The 16,721-nt window shown below is 38.9% G+C and overlaps 1 protein-coding gene across 1 annotated transcript in view; it reads right to left on the bottom strand.

Annotated features, from left to right (window-relative positions):
- FRMD4B (FERM domain containing 4B) overlaps positions 1-16,721 on the bottom strand; it is a 425,720-nt gene that overhangs the window by 379,129 nt on the left and 29,870 nt on the right. Inside the window, exon 3 of the mRNA XM_086680927.1 lies at positions 3,343-3,477. The gene's annotated coding sequence lies outside the window, so the exon portion shown is untranslated. The remainder of the gene's footprint in view (positions 1-3,342; positions 3,478-16,721) is intronic.

Below are 16,721 nucleotides of genomic sequence, written 5' to 3'. Positions count from 1 at the left end.
TCCATTTCACTGCACTTACTGTTTTCCTTTTGTTGGAGAAAAAAAAATAAAATTCTATCTATAGTGGATCCAATAGTACTTTTAAAATGAAAGAAATCTCATATTTGTTTTGTATTTTATCACACTGCAGCCCTTCTATAAAATTGGAAATGATGATGACACTTTTAGAATTTATTGGGATAATAAAATGGTGATATTATTTTATAACAGTGTTACTCATTTCTCTTCTATTAATGCTTTTCATCCTTATTTCTCATTCTCTAGAGGAGACAGAGGATGACTCCGGCAACTTACATTTTAAGGAATTTATTGGTACATAGTTTAAGAAAAATGGTCAACATTTCTTTCTTCTTTCCATGATGTTATATAATCACATTGGACTATTCTTGTTCATGGACTTTTTCCAGTGGTGAATGTTGCATTTCACAGAGTAGAGTCCAATTTTATTTGAAAATTTCATGATTTTAATAAAAACCCCATTTTTAAATGCTTATTTTGCAGTCAGGAACAAAGAGAGCCTGTGACAGGCAAAACAGACTTTTGCTGAGGGTGTATGAAAGCTGGTAGGATTGCACATGCTACTAACATAAGAGCTTCTTAAAGGAGGCTTTTTTTTTTAATATAACAAGCAGTCTCCAAAAAAGTATTCAGTGCCATGGTTAGAATAACAGCATTTACACTTGTCAAGGGAAATAAAGAATCATCAGGCTGCTATTTTCCACATTATGCAGCATCGATTTAGTACAGACTGCCATGGAACATTCTCCATACACTTACTATGTAAAAATGTAAATCCCTAATTTAATAATTTTCCTCCAGGCTCCTCCCACCCTCAATTTGTCTTCATTTCTCCAATTCTTTGTAGGAAATTAGGGACCTCATTATTCATGGGTCGGGAAGAATTCAATGAATCATGGAAAAAAGGTAATTTATGAAGGCAAGTCGCTTTCTCATCTCCAATGTGCATAAATAATCATAATTTTATTGTCATGATACAATGACCTGATTTCTATTTATAGCTTTGGCCCTGAGAAAAATTAAGTGCAACATAAATTTCATGTAAAAAGATGAATTTGTGAGTCACTTGTCTGTCAGAGGCGAGCCTTGTTTGGAAGCAACTGAGTATGCCAGTGAATTGTATTGTTTCTTTCTTTTGGAAACAATACAAGCTCAAAGTTATGACATCTACTCCTGCCCTTTGACCAAAAAAAAAAAAAAAATGATTTCAAGAGTGAACACTAAATTATTTCATAGCACAGTTCCTTTTGGTCACTACATCTTGGTTTGACTCTGTATGTTCCTCAAATGTATTATGTATGTGTGTGTATACATGTGTGTTTGTGTGTGTATTCCTCAAAATGTATGTGTATGTGTGTATATACATATGTGTATATATATATATGTACACACATACACACATACTAGGAGCATATAGATTCAAAAATGTACATTTATACATATACATGCACATATATAATACAGGCTACATATGCACCTAAGATGTGTATTGTATATGGATGTATGTATGGATGTGTATACAGAGATTTTTCCCAAAGTGTGTGCATCTAAATTATGTCATGCATCTACAGATACCCTCCTGCCAGAGATGCATCTGATGACATGGTTTTTTGTTGAAGTTTGATAAAGCAATTTGCTTCTTGGTACTATTGGAAGCTACAGCAACAATTCAGTCTGGCTGCCATTTTTGGTCAAATATTCTTTCTCAATTAGCTAAAGATTTTTTTAAGTTGAGGTATAATACATGTGCAGTGATATGCAGTGATATTATGTGCAAATGCTAAGTGTACAGATTAATGAATACTTATATATGTCTACACCTGTGTAACCACTCTCCAGGTCAAGATGCAGAGCATTTCCAGCCACCCGGAAAGCTCCCTTGTGCCTTTCCCCAAGATATAACTAATATTTTTACCTCTTTCACCAAGTATTCGTCTTTCCTGATTCTGAACTCCTTATAAACAGAATCAATAGCCTGAACTCCTGTGTTGGCCTTGCCAAAGGAGCCAACATTAGACTGACTTCTCCTCATTAGCTAAGAATCTTGGATTGCAAACAACAGGAAACTCAATCCAACTTAGCTTAAGAAATATAGACACATTTAATGGCTCACTCACTGTAAAACATCCGGAGGAGCTTTGGTCCAGAGTTTATGGAGTCACGAGTAATCTACCTCTGTGTCGTGTGCCTCCTCTGGGCATTGACCGTGTTCCCAGAATGGCTCACCTCATCTTTCAACAATTGCTGAGGAAGTTCTAGGCCATACATCCTCATGCTTTACTGTCTAGCCAAAAGAAAGTTCTGTCCTCTGGTGGTTTCCATGGAAGAAGGAGATAACTTCTCTCAGTACCTGGAATCAGTGTGCTTTATTTACCTGCCTCTTCTCAAATCAATCACTATAGTAAGAGAAAAGAAGTACATTTATTTGAAAGCTATGGAAGCCCATCCCCAGAAAGATGAAGTCAGTCGTACCTAAACCTCATGACTACAAATGTGGAGTGCTCATTCTTTAGAGGAAAACTGGATATGGTTGCTGGAGGAAAACAAACAAATAGCCACAACAAAAAAGTCTAGCTTATAGTAGCCACTTGAAATATCAGTATCTTTCTCTAAAATGAGAAATCCTCTCATGATGTTCACTTCTGGGATCACCACGCTGGTAAACAGCATGAAGCCTCTCTCTGATCAAATAATTGCATGGGTGACTGTCATGGGGGAAATACTCAATTCAGTCAAACCACAATGAAAGCCTGCTTCCCAGAGATTGTCAATCTCAATAAACATCATTTGATGCTTTGAGGCATTTTGTAGTCTAATGGTGCTGAATCGGCCAAAGAGAATGTATCCAAAGAGGAATGAAAGCTGCACTAAAGAACAAATAGCCTGTAGAGGGGGAAAAAATGTGAGTTCAGATTTTTGTATGCCAGGCTGAGATTCTGACAATCAAATGCTAAAGGTGAAAATGCTAGCCTTCAACTTCCATAAATAAGCCATGGCTCCAGGGAAGACCTGGGTGCCTGGATCCAAGGAAGCCATATTTTCCAATCAGTATTTGTCTCGCATAAAGATCCCTCACTGAGTTGTTTTCTTATAAAGTGGAATTCATTTTGGTGCAAAGATTTGAACACTTAAAAGGCACACATACAACAGTAAATGGCACTCTTTGGAGACGTTGACCGATTCAGTGTGTAACAGAATAGGATTTTGACATATCCCAAATACCTAAATATCAGCATGAGCTATAAAAACATTAGAGAGATCAGAGGTGATGTTATGTCTCTAAATATCTTTACTTATCAACAAGCAGGAACATAGGCCTTTTACCTGAGGCATTTTTCTTTTCAAGTTTTCATGGTGGGATTTTATGGTAGCAACCCCTCATGTTTTCTTCTTGCCAGCAGCAGTTTTATTTATAGTCCAGCCCATTCTATCTCACTTCTTCTTAAAAGATGTCAGGACCTAAAGGAAGAAAATGGATTAGATCGGAGAAACTCAAGAGCTGGCTTAATGGAACCTCTGCCTTTTCCCTGTCTAATGCTCTTCACCCCCTTTATAATATGTGCACTACACAGCCTCAAACAGCTGTGAAAATGGGAAATGTTGAAAAAACTTGATCCAGCCATCCATCGAATAAGTCAGCAAACTTATAATAACTTTTTTGGACAGATTTTGTAAGTATTGCTCGTTATTGAAACTAGGAAAATATACTAAGTGTAGCTTAAATAAGAACTACCTACAATCCCATAAAGCAGAGAAAACGAATGCTCTTACTAAATATAGCTTTATCCTGCTTTGCTTACTCAACATTATATTGTGAACATTTTCCCAAGTCAAGAGAAAACTCTTCGAAAAAATTATTGACAATTCCATTTATTGGCAACTTAAGAGAAAGAATAAGGATTTTTCCTGTTTCCTGTGTAGATGCTCTTTCAGGGCAACAAAATAGCTATGGTCAGTATGTGAAAGTTGTGGTTTATGGGAACCTTCTAGGTAAAAATATGGAAAGAATGAGAGAATTTTTTAAATTATCATTTTGTACTCCCTAATAAAATAATTGATTCAGTAAAAGGCCTTCAGTAGATGAACCAATTGATGAAAGGTTGGAAAGATCAGGTTTTGGCCACCTGAACTTGCTCTGCCTTTAGTCTGTTAAGAATGAAACAACCAGACATCATGGCCAAGATGGGAGGCAATATGACAAACACAACACCACCCAAAAAATATTCTTACTTTAAAACAAAAAAATCCTGGGGCAGCTGGGTGGCTCAGTCGATTAAGCCCCTGACTTCAGCTCAGGTCATGATCTCATGGTTCAAGAGTTTGAGCCCTGCACTGGGCTCTGTGCTGTAAGCGTGGAGCCCACTTGGGATCCTCTGTCTCCCCTTCTCTGTCCCTCCCCCACTCGCATTCTCCCCCCCCTCAAAACTAAATAAACATTTAATTTTTTAATTTTTTTTTTAATTTTTTTTTCAACGTTTATTTATTTTTGGGACAGAGAGAAACAGAGCATGAACGGGGGAGGGGCAGAGAGAGAGGGAGACACAGAATCGGAAACAGGCTCCAGGCTCTGAGCTATCAGCCCAGAGCCCGACGCGGGGCTCGAACTTACGGACCGCGAGATCGTGACCTGGCTGAAGTCGGACGCTTAACCGACTGTGCCACCCAGGCGCCCCTAAATAAACATTTTAAAAAACCCACAATGAATAGATTGCCTAAATTAAGAGACTGACAATACTAAGTGTTGGTGAAGAAATGGAACTCCTTCAACTCTCATACCTTATTGGTAGAAATATAAATTAGTCGAATATTTCAAAAAATGGAAAATAGTTTGACAGTTTCTTATAAACTGCAATGTATATTTACCATACAATATAGCAATTTCATTCTTAGGTATTTACCGCCCCCCCCCAATGAAACATGTGTCCAAATAAGGAGTTGTTCAAGAATGTTCATAACGGGCTTTATCTGTAAGAGCCCCAAATTAGAAGCCACCCAAATGTTCACCAATACTAATGGATAAACAATTTGTTGTGTATTCACACTACAGAACATTGCTTCACAACTAAAAGAAAGGACTTCTGATATACACAATAACATGGATGAATCTCAAAAACATTAAACTTGTAGAAGAAACCAGGCATAAACAAGAATATATGATTGTATTAAAAGAAGTTCTAGAATTTCCAGAAAATTTGCAACAATTTGCACAGCGATCAGCAATATGTGACAGCCCCATCTCAGTGTACCCACACTGTCACTGAGGCTTATCAGTGTCTAAAGTCCAGTTAATTTATTGGGTAAAAATGGCTTCTCCTTTAATTCACATTTCTTTGTTTCTTAATAAAATAAGATATTTTCATTTTCATGATTTTTTTTAAATTTGTTTTTTGGTTATTATTTTTCCTTTGGAAATTATTTTTTTTTTAATTTTTTTTTCAACGTTTATTTATTTTTGGGACAGAGAGAGACAGAGCATGAACGGGGGAGGGGCAGAGAGAGAGGGAGACACAGAATCGGAAACAGGCTCCAGGCTCTGAGCCATCAGCCCAGAGCCTGACGCGGGGCTCGAACTCACGGACCGCGAGATCGTGACCTGGCTGAAGTCGGACGCTTAACCGACTGCGCCACCCAGGCGCCCCTGGAAATTATTTTAAAACACTACTTTTCCCCCTATTTTTTCTATTACTGCCGTGCTGTTTTCCTTAATGACTTATAACAGTTCTTTCTATGTTAAGGATATAAACACTTTGTAATATTTATGTTATTTTTTCTGTTTGCTTGCCTTTTTATTTCATTTATTTTTTGAAGAGCAGAGCCTTTTTCTGTTATAATAACCAGATTCATTGCTCTCTTCCTTTGAGATTTGTTCCATACTTTTATCTCCCAGGTAGAGAGACAAATATATTTGCCTAAATTTTCTTTAAAAAAAATTTTTTTAATGTTTATTTATTTTTGACAGAGAGAGATAAAGAGACAGAACATGAGGGGGGAGGGGCAGTGAGGGGGAGACACAGAATCTGAAGCAGGCTCCAGGCTCTGAGCTGTCAGCACAGAGCCTGACCTGGGACTCAAACTCACAGACCATGAGATCAGGACCTGAGCCAAAGTGGGATGCTCAACCAACTGAGCCACCCAGGTGCCCCTGCCTAAATTTTCTTGTAATTTTGTGTAATTTAATTTTAAATAAAAATTCACATTCATCTGGATTGACCCTGGTATATGGTGTTAGATACAGAACTTTTTATAATTCATACTTCTTTATAATTTATCATACGCCTGCCATATATTAAGAACTTATAGGGGTGCCTGGGTGGCTCAGTCAGTTAAGCATCCAGCTTTGACTCAGGTCATGATCTCACAGTTCATGAGTTTCAGCCTTGCATCAGGCTCTGTGCTGACAGTGTGGAGCCTGGAGCCTGCTTTGAGTTCTGTGTCTTCCTCTCTCTCTGCACCTCTCTTGCCCCTGCTCTCTTTCTCTCTCTCTCTCAAAAATAAAGAAACATTAACATTTTTTTTGAAGAAAAGAACTTATATAGTAGGGTCTATCATGGACCACTTGATTGTTACCTACAAAATACGTATCTATGTATCTATTATTATGTGAGTATCACACAGTTTAAATACTTGTTGCTATATATTTCAATATTTAATATGGCTTAAATTTCTACCTACTTATTTTTGAAAAGTTCCTTAGCTTTTACCATCCATTTCAATCTCCAAACACTTGTTGACTATATTCTGTTTGCTAGGTATGCTGCTAAAAAGTGGAGATATGTTTTGAGTTTTCATGGAGAACAATGAGTGCTCTAACAGCAGTAAATAACTAAAATAGCTAACACTTGGTGCTTCCTATGGACCAGGCAGTATTTAGGTGTTTTACATACACTTATACACTTAATCAACCCTTCAAACAATCATATAAGGTAGGTACAATTCTACTCTTCTTTATTTATGATAGAAATTGGGCACAGAAAGTAACTTGCCCAAGACTACACAGCTAGTACGCAGCTGGACCGATATTCAAGACTGGGCAGTTCTAGAAATTAAACCCTCTCACCTCGAAGTTGGGAATGTAAAATGGTGTAACTACTGTGAAAAAGAGTTCAATGGTTCTTCAAGAAGTTAAACATAGAATTTCCATGTGAGTCAGAAATCCCACTCCTAAGTGGATACCCAGAAGTATTGGAAATAGGTTGTCAAACCTATTTGTACATACATACAAGGGAATCCATACAAGGGTATGCATATCCATACAAGGGAATATTCTTCAGTCATAAAAATGAAGTACTAACATAGGCTACAACATGGGGGAACCTGGAAAACATGCCAAGTGAAAGAAGTGAGACACAAACACCAGTTGCATATTGGTATAATTCCACTTTTAAGAAATATCCAGGATAAATGAACTCTTAGCAGTTACTGGTTTCATGGGTACAGGGTTTCCTTTCAGGGTGTTGAAAATGTTTTGGAACTGGTTAGAGATGATGGTTGCAAAACATTGTGAATGTACTAATTCTACTGAATTGCACATTTTAAGATGGTTAATTTTGTGTCCCATCAACTTTACCTGAATAAAAAGGGAGGGTAGTTTGTTTCTCAAGTTCTTGTTCTTGACCACATGCTGCTATGTAAAATGGAGTGTAGGAAAGCTAAGCTTATCTGATCCTGAGGCTCAGAGCAAGCTTTACAGAGGGGCTGATGCTGGACCTGGGTATGGAAAAATGAATGGGGGTTCACCGGACAGATTGTGTGATTTTGCGTGTGGGGGAGGGTGGAGGAGGAAGGCAGAAGCATCCTAGAAAGGTAGAAGAGTTTGTGAAAACGTATAGGCAGAGGAAGTGAAGGTAGTTTGGAGACAAAATAAAAGGCTTTAGTGAAAGAGGGAAATGTCAGAGAGAAGGTTGACACATGCTATTAATACAACACATCCTTACCAACTGCACATTTTCAAAGGTCAAAGGTTGGAAATTTCAAGAGCTATCTGTGGGTAGCAATATAACTCAGGTTGGTTTAGGGCTGCTATTATTACAGTGGTGTCCAAACATATTTAGCTGAAGCCCGGTATAGAATGATGAACTACTTATGCATACTTGTAGTATTTGAGCCAACTCTCAACAGCTTTGAATACATTTTCTACAAAGGTGTTCACATGGTTCTACACACACACCAATTTATTTTTACTTATTTGTAGCAGACATTATCAGTGCCCTGCACAAATCCCTTTGGCACTGACCATTTCTAATCCAGTTGACCCGACTTCCAAATGCCATCCCTGAGTCTCCTTGCCTGTGGTCTTCCTTGGCCACAAGTGTGCACACTTTCCATTTTTACTGCATGCCAAAAATGCTGGGGAATTACACCCCTCAGAAGCAGCCCTCAACAGATGGCTGTTGGGAGTTGTCTCTCTCCTTAAATAAGTCTGAGGGGCATTTTCAACACACTCTTTGAGAGTCCCAGGTAGAATTCAGCTCAAGATGCTCACGGTGCTAGTTTGCTTGATAACGCATGCTTTAATTACTTCCTTCTGTCCCTTGTCTTACTTCTCCACTCCCCGACTTTTTCTTCAAATCCTTGTCTCAAGGTTTCGATGCTTGGGGAGAAAGCCAATGTAAGATATTCACAGATTTCAATTCAAATGTACTTCCTCAGTACATCATCTAGAGTCTAGTCAGGAAAAGAGAATCCACCCTAGATATTTCAGATATGGGGATTTAATACAAGGATCTGGTTATCAAGAGAAGAGGGGTGACGCCCAGATATTGGAAGCGGCTTTTCCCTCTGGCTTGAAACCAGTATCCTACCCTGGCATGCAGACAAATAACAGTCAGGGGAGTCTTCTCTGATCCCAGACAAGGTAACAACCTCTTAGTACCTGCTTTAGTGTGACTTTTATTTTAGTGAATGTTTGATTCACGTCTCTCTTCTCCACTACGTTACAAATCCAAGTGAGCGGGAACCATGTATGTGTTTTGCTCACTATTGAACCCCCAGAGGCTAGCACCAGGTCTGACACCGCAGAGGAACTCACTAAACACGTGGTTGAAGGGAAGGGCTGAATCAATGTTGTGCTGCTGCACGCTTTTGCCAGGTGATCCAAGTCAAACGCCTGATTCTCTTCCTAAAACCACATTCAGTGATGTCAGGTTGACAATTGAAAACTAAACATTGCGGGAGTATTTATACCATAGATGTTGGCAAACGCTTAGAAATACTGTTTTGTTTTCTTTATTTTGTTGCTGAACATTTACCGGCATACCGCTTAAGAGAATCCTGTCTCACAACGGAGCACATGCGACGCATCCATTTCCATAGCTCAATCGGGAAGACTTTCACTGAAGGTCTTCGCATCTGGCTGTGTTTGTGCAAGGAAAGAAGGACATTTTCACAGACTTTTTCTCCTAGGCATGACTGGCTCCCTGTAACTTCAAGGACGCCTGCTGTGGATTGTTCCTGTTCCATTATTTAACAAGTAACAAGAATCTGAAATAATCAAGTCAGGATATTGCTCACCATGCTCACCGCTTCCGGCATTCATGCACGTGTGAGGTTCTGGCCTCACAGCCTGCTCAGCCACATGGCAGGAGCGAGACGGGCCTCCAGCCAAGCTTTCTTTCAAACCTCTGCAAGTCTGGGCACATGCTGGTATGTCTGTAATCTTTCCCCAGATTCAATATTTGAATATGAATTTATTTGGGGGCATAGGGAAGTAAAGGCTTTCCATGAGATGCTCAGCGTCCACCCTATAGCCTTACCTAAACACCAAGGCACGCTGCAGAGAAAATAGTAACTTCACCTACAAAAAGAAGATCAAAATTACTCTTATGGAAGAGGAAAGTTTGTGAGCATCTCCCAAGATTGCTCTTTGAACCAGTCATTACAGTTAGGTTATGGAGAATATTTTGCAATGGGAGGAAATGGTTGACTATATATTAATTTATTTTATTAAAAATTTTCAGTGTTTATTTATTTATTTATTTATTTATTTAGAGAGCACACGTTAGCCGGGGATAGGCAGAGAGAGAGAAGAGAGAGAATCCCAAGCAGCCTCCGCATTGTCAGCACAGAGCCCAACGTGGTGCTTGAACTAACTAACCGTGAGATCATGAGCTGAGCTGAAATCAAGTGTCAGACCCTTAACTGATTGAGCCACCCGGGCACCCCAAATATATATTGAACTTAAAAACTTGTACCTTTTTCCTTTTTCAATCCTATTTCCAAACTGAAAATATACACATGCATTTTTCTCTTGCAATCTCTGTGTATGGTAGCATTGCAGGCGATTTTCATGCTCCTTTTTTTTTGGTATTATGAAGTATATGTATATTGGTCATAAAAATATTGTAAATTAAAATGCAGCAGTTTTTTCTTTAGTATCCACTTTCACTCCATGAAAAATTAGAAGGGGAGTCACAAGTGTGGTCTATTTTATCTCTGTCTTCAGAGGTGAGCACATATTAAAGTCTGGGCCAATCATAGAACCCCATCCTCCTAACCTCACTAATTCTTCCAGGGATATGCGTGTGAGCCCTGGAAACATTAATCAAAGTTCTTTCATGTGACTGACAAATGAATGTTAGGAGAGAGAAAGCATGTCTCTGTCTTTGAATTATAGACTGTACAGATATAGATTTGGGCTGCTAGAAGTTTTCCTCCCTCACTTGTGGAAGGAATCTTTATAGAAATAAAGCCAAAATGCCACGAGAAGAGAAATGAGGTCTGACCGGTGGTCGTATCTGGCGATATTGTTTGATCTCCTGGAATCGCCTGTTCCTGAAGCCAAACCCATCACTGGACTTATAGTTAGTTACCTAAGCCTATGAACTAACTTGTGAGTACTTTTTATTTTGTTTTGAAATGTTTATTTATTTTTGACAGAGAGAGAAAGAGAATCTCAGGCTGAGCTGGATCCCATGACTGTGAGATCATGACTTAAGCCGAAATCAAGAGTCTGATGCTTAACTAAGCCACCCACGTCCCCCTAACTTGTGGTTTAAGTTAGCTCAGCTAGATTTTCTCATTAGTAATTGAATGCCATTTTTACTAAAAACAAAAACAGAAAGATTGTGTTATGGCCAAAGATTAAATTAGAGGAACTCTTAGTTTATCTCTAAAAGTCATGGTAATTTTAACTGAGCCTTGATTTTCATGTGAGCATACAAAAGCAATCTCTTATCACCAAATCTTGAATCCCAAACGACAAATCAGTTACTGGGTATCAATTTGCTCTAGTTGGTAAGTGCTGGGACACCCAGAGATGAATATGAAGATTTCTATCTTCTTGGGACTTTTAATTCAGTGGAATGTTGGGACAAAAAGGATGAGAGAGAGACAGAAAGAGAGACAGAGAAGGCACTCTATAGTAGTGGAAGGCAGGAGATTTACATGATAATTCTACCTTTGAGCTAATTTAAGTAAGTGCCTTTTTTTTTTTTTTTTTTTTTTGGTCTGTCTCTTTTTCTGTCTCCAAAATATAAAGGAGTTTACTACTTCTCAGAGGACAGTCTAGGGGAACTGTAAGTTTCCTACAAGCCTTGTAGGGGGTCTAGGAGCTCGAAACTATTTTCCTAGTAATTTTTTAAATTTATTTTGAGAGAAAGAGCACATGAGCAGGGTATGGCCAGAAGGAGGGAGAGAGAGAGAGAGGGAGAAAGAGAGAGAGAGAGAGACAGAAAGAGAGAGAATCCCAGGCAGGCTCCGTGCTGTTAGTGCAGAGCCCTACCAAGGACTCAATGTCACTAACTCCGAGATCATGAGTTGAGCTGTAATCAAGAGTCTGACACTTAACCAACTGAGCCACCCAGAAAAGCTCTGATTTTCACAGTAATTTTAAAACACATTTGTCTTTTACAGTCATTCCCTCACAAATAGTTCTCCAAACTACAGGACAAGTGTTGACATCATCACTTTAATGGATAATTGAATATATGCTTGAATATTCCTGTGGTGCCTGCACCTGTCAGAGGTAGTAAGTTTAAGGTGTAAGTATGTATCTTTCCAGAGATGAACTCACACTTTTTCAATACTTCTACTGTACCCTCACAATCATAATCTCATTGACGTCCAACAAATTTTGAAATCCATGAATTTTTCTTGTATACACACAAAGACACAACTAAATGGGAGTATACCTTATTGTCTCATTTTGCAATATTATACTTTTTTTTTTTCAAAAAACTCCATTTAAGGTTTATCAAAATTATTTTAGGATTTATATTTTATTCTCAAATGAAAAAAAGATATTCTCTTTATATTTAAAGATGGTTCATTGGCTTATAACAGGAAGATTAAAATGGCTTGCTTAAATGTTGAAGATGTTGAAAGAGAAAACAGATACCTCAGAGAATTCTGTCTCACGGAAGGGAAGGATAGATGGCGAAAAACAAAACAGGCAAAGCTGAAAATAACAAATATATAATGTGAGCCATCGTTATAGATGCTAACAATTACCTTACTGGTCTGTGCAACAGAATATTTTCAAATATTATTGTGTGCAAAATTGTGGTATCAATTGAGATACCATTGAGAGTCATCATTAAAAGTTTAAAGAAAAAAAGAATTGAGTATTTTAACCACAGATGTGATAAACTCTTTAAAAGTCAAAAGTTGTTCGATACAGATTTGCAAGCTAGAAACAAAGCAGCTACTGATGCATCTCACAGGTTAAATATTTCATTGGTTTGAGAAGCACACAGAAGAGCTGCTAAACTAATAAATCCTGTACTGTTGACATTGCTGAATGCCTGCTGCATGAAAAGTCAGTCAAAAGAACAACAACAGTGGCATTTTCCGGAGATAACAGTAATTCATGGATTTGAATATTTTGCTGCAAATATAAAGAACGCATTAATTTCTCACTTGCAAAACTGTACTTACAGTTTGCAAATTTGAGTGAATAATTTTTTTAACATTTATTTATTTTTGAGAGAGAGAGGCAGAGCATGAGCAGGGGAGGGGCAGAGAGAGAGAGAGAGAGGGAGACACAGAATCCAAAGCAGGCTCCAGGCTCTGAGCTATCCACACAGAGCCTGACACAGGGCCTGAACCCATGAACTATGAGATCATGACAGCCAAAGTTGGACACTCAACCGACTTAGCCATCCAGGCGCCCTGCAAATCTGAGTGAATCTAAAGATGACCTGGGCTTGCTGGTTTGCTTGCATGCCCCTATCAGCATCGATTCACTATCCCATAGAATCTTTTTCCGTGAATCCTCAGCAACAGATTAAAAAAAAAAAGTGCTGAAACACTCAAATTTTGAATAATGTTTTGCACTTCATGATTTAGTCGTGGAACAATGGTTTTGACATTTGCCATGTCTAGTGCAAAAGCAACTTTGGGCCAAACTGCTGGGCTGTAGCATAGATCCAGGCAGTGGTATGGAATTTCTAGCCATCGTTCTGTTTTTCACTGATAGGCACTCACAGGGACAAGTAATCATTTGAAAATAAAAGTAAAAATAAATGCCGGTTTCATGAAGAGTGTCCTTGATGAACCAAATTATTAATTTTACTGAATAACAGCCCTCGGTTTTCTGTGTGACAAAATGGAAAGCATCCAGGAAGCATTTTTGCTGAATTTTGAAGTACTCTGGCTGTCTTGAGGAACAGTGCTTGTGGACAACTGGGTTAAGAGCTAAACTAACCGCTTTTTTTCATAGGGTGGGATCTCCATTTGAAAAACTACCTACAGACAAACTATGGTTATTCAGTTTTGGATATTTGGAAGACAGTTTCTTCAAAATGAGCAAAGGGAGACCATCACTTTGAGGAAAACAACTGACAGCATGTGTTACCAACTGCAGAATTTGAAGTCTCATGTACAGATGGGAACTGTGGAAAATTTTATAAGCACCTCCATGAGCATGACATGATGAGTTTTTCTAATGAGGTTGGTGGGAATATTGACATATGTGATTTGTGATATTTCAACGGAATGTGCGACATTTGGAAGATCCGTACAACTCAGGGAACCAGTATCTTCCAAATGCTTGATCCATGATGTTACAAAATCACTCATGGCTAAAGGAACTGTTCAAAGTTCACGTTAGACCAATTTTAATGAAATGGAATATAAAAACCTTATTGATCAGGTTCCAGATTCCTCATTGAAACTGATCTTTAAGAAACTACCTTTTGTCTTCCCCTGGTGATAGCGGAGAGAGAGAGAGAGCAACCTCGGTAGCCCAAGATCATTTTAAACTTTTTCTTGGATCATGCTTGCTAAATCCCATTACAAAAACCAATCACAGAGCAGAGCCTAAAGTCAGAGTGGAGGAAGGAGCAGGGACACAACACAGACGACAAAGAGAAAAGCGTGGCTATTGGAGGTGGTGGTGCATCAAGACCAGTTTTGCAATCAGCTGCACAATAATGATCATGGAGCCTGTCACTTTGTGCTAAGTGGTTTGCATAAATTAGACCAAATCCTGAAAATTAGTGTGGGTATTTGTGTAAATAAGGATCCTTGACTGCAAGGGAATCTTCACAAAAACTAGTACAAGCAAAAGTGTATCCCTTCAATCACTTTGCTGGGAGGTGAACCAGTCAGGGCTGTCTAGCACGTCCAAGTTAAGGCATGACTGGACCATAGGTCCAGGGGTCTTTGAAACTCTGTCCACAGCATTCAGTTTGGGTTTCCTCAGAAAGCTGGATCCATTCTGCAGATGACGTTTTCTCCGAAGCCAGAAGAGTTGTCTCACGGCAACTTGATCCTCTGAGTCTGCAATCCTGGAGGAAGATGGGGTATGTCTCCCAATCAATTTGTTCCCAAAGTCCCCAGGAGGCTCTCATTGGCCTGACATAGATTATTTCTTTATGCCTGAAAAGGAGTCCTGAAGCCAAGAGGGTTTGAGAACTGCTGAATGAGGCCATTGCTAAGGCACCTTCAGTTCTAAAATGCTTAAGTTATTCTTATATTATTTTTTTATCTCCTGGTTGCAATGTAGTGGACTGCACATTTAGAAATATCAGCATCTAATCATTACAGTATACTTTATTTCTCATATCTCACGAAATGCCTCACTCACGAGCTGGGACAACTACATGTTAAGTACCCAGGACCACTTGGAAGCTGGCTAAGCAGGAGGCTGGATGGGCCAAGCAGACCCCACAGTTCTTCTAACCTTGTCCTCTTCCTAAAACAAAAGAGCAAAACTAGATTTATGTTCTAAGAAAACTGCTTTGCCAGTAGAATCACCTCTTTGGTAGGAAATCTAAATTCACCAATTGGCCTTATTATGTGCACTGAGATCATCTCTCATGTTATCCATACCAAAAGGAAATCCCAGCTTAAGGAGGGTCAGTAGGTTCATCTTTTATGCCAGATCCAGGCAATTGTTGGGAGTTGCCAGGGTGGTCAGACTGTGAAGGGTCTTGAGGCGAGGGAGAAATTGGTGTCAACAAAAATGTCTTCCATGGATACAGAAGAGAGGAATGGCATGTATATGCCATTCCTAACTCAGCTTGTTTTTGCCTTCAGTATCCAGACATCTTTATATAAGAAACATCACTGAAAGAGGTGTAAGCATTTTGTGAGTTAGAGGAAAATGCACAAAATACGATTTAATAATTTAAGTAGAAATAAGCAGTACCTACTGAACTAATTTTATAAACTCAAACCAAAGAGTCACAAATGTCTCATTCATTCATTTGTTCATTCATTTTATAAACACTGATTTTTAATTTATTTATTATTTTTAAACATATAATTTATTGTCAAATTGGTTTCCATACAACACCCAGTGCTCATCCCAACAGGTGCGCTCCTCAATGCCCATCACCCACTTTCCCCTCTCCCCCACCCCCCATCAACCCTTAGTTTGCTCTCAGTGTTTAAGAGTCTCTTGTGGTTTGTCTCCTTCCCTCTTTATAACTTTTTTTCCCGCCTTCCCCTCCACCCTGGTCTTCTGTTAACTTTCTCAGGATCCACCTATGAGTGAAAACATATGATATCTGTCTTTCTCTAATTGACTTATTTCATTTAGTATAATACACTCCAGTTCCATCCATGTTGCTGCAAATAGCATGATTGCATTCTTTCTCATTGCCAAGTAGTATTCCATTGTATATATAAACCACATCTTCTTTATCCATTCGTCAGTTGATGGACATTCAGGCTCTTTCCATAATTTGGCTCTTGTTGAAAGTGCTCCTCTAAACACTGGGGTACAAGTGCCCCTATGCATCAGCACTCCTGTATCTCTTGGGTAAATTCCTAGCAGTGCTATTGCTTCGTCATAGGGTAGGTCTATTTTTAACTTTTTGAGGAACCTCCACACTGTTTTCCAGAGTAGCTGCACCAGTTTGCATTCCCACCAACAGTGCAAGAGGGTTCCCGTTTCTCCACAACCTCGCCAGCATCTATAGTCTCCTGATTTGTTCATTTTAGCCACTCTGACTGGTGTGAGGTGGTATCTGAGTGTGGTTTTGATTTGTATTTCCCTGATGATGAGTGAGGTTGAGCATCTTTTCATGTGCCTGTTGGCCATCTGGACGTCTTCTTTAGAAAAGTGTCTATTCATGTTTTCTGCCCATTTCTTCACTGGATTATTTGTTTTTCGGGTGTGGAGTTTGGTGAACTCTTTATAGATTTTGGATACTAGCCCTTTGTCTGATGTGTCATTTGCAAATATCTTTTCCCATTCCGTTGGTTGCCTTTTAGTTTTGTTGATTGTTTCCTTTGCAGTGCAGAAGCTTTTGATCTTG

The sequence above is a fragment of the Puma concolor genome, chromosome A2 (assembly GCF_028749965.1).
Source record: "Puma concolor isolate L17-30 chromosome A2, mPumCon1.1.hap2, whole genome shotgun sequence".
NCBI lineage: Eukaryota > Metazoa > Chordata > Mammalia > Carnivora > Felidae > Puma > Puma concolor.
The sequence above is the reverse complement of the archived record's forward strand: the minus strand, read 5'-3'. Positions and strand labels throughout refer to the sequence as shown.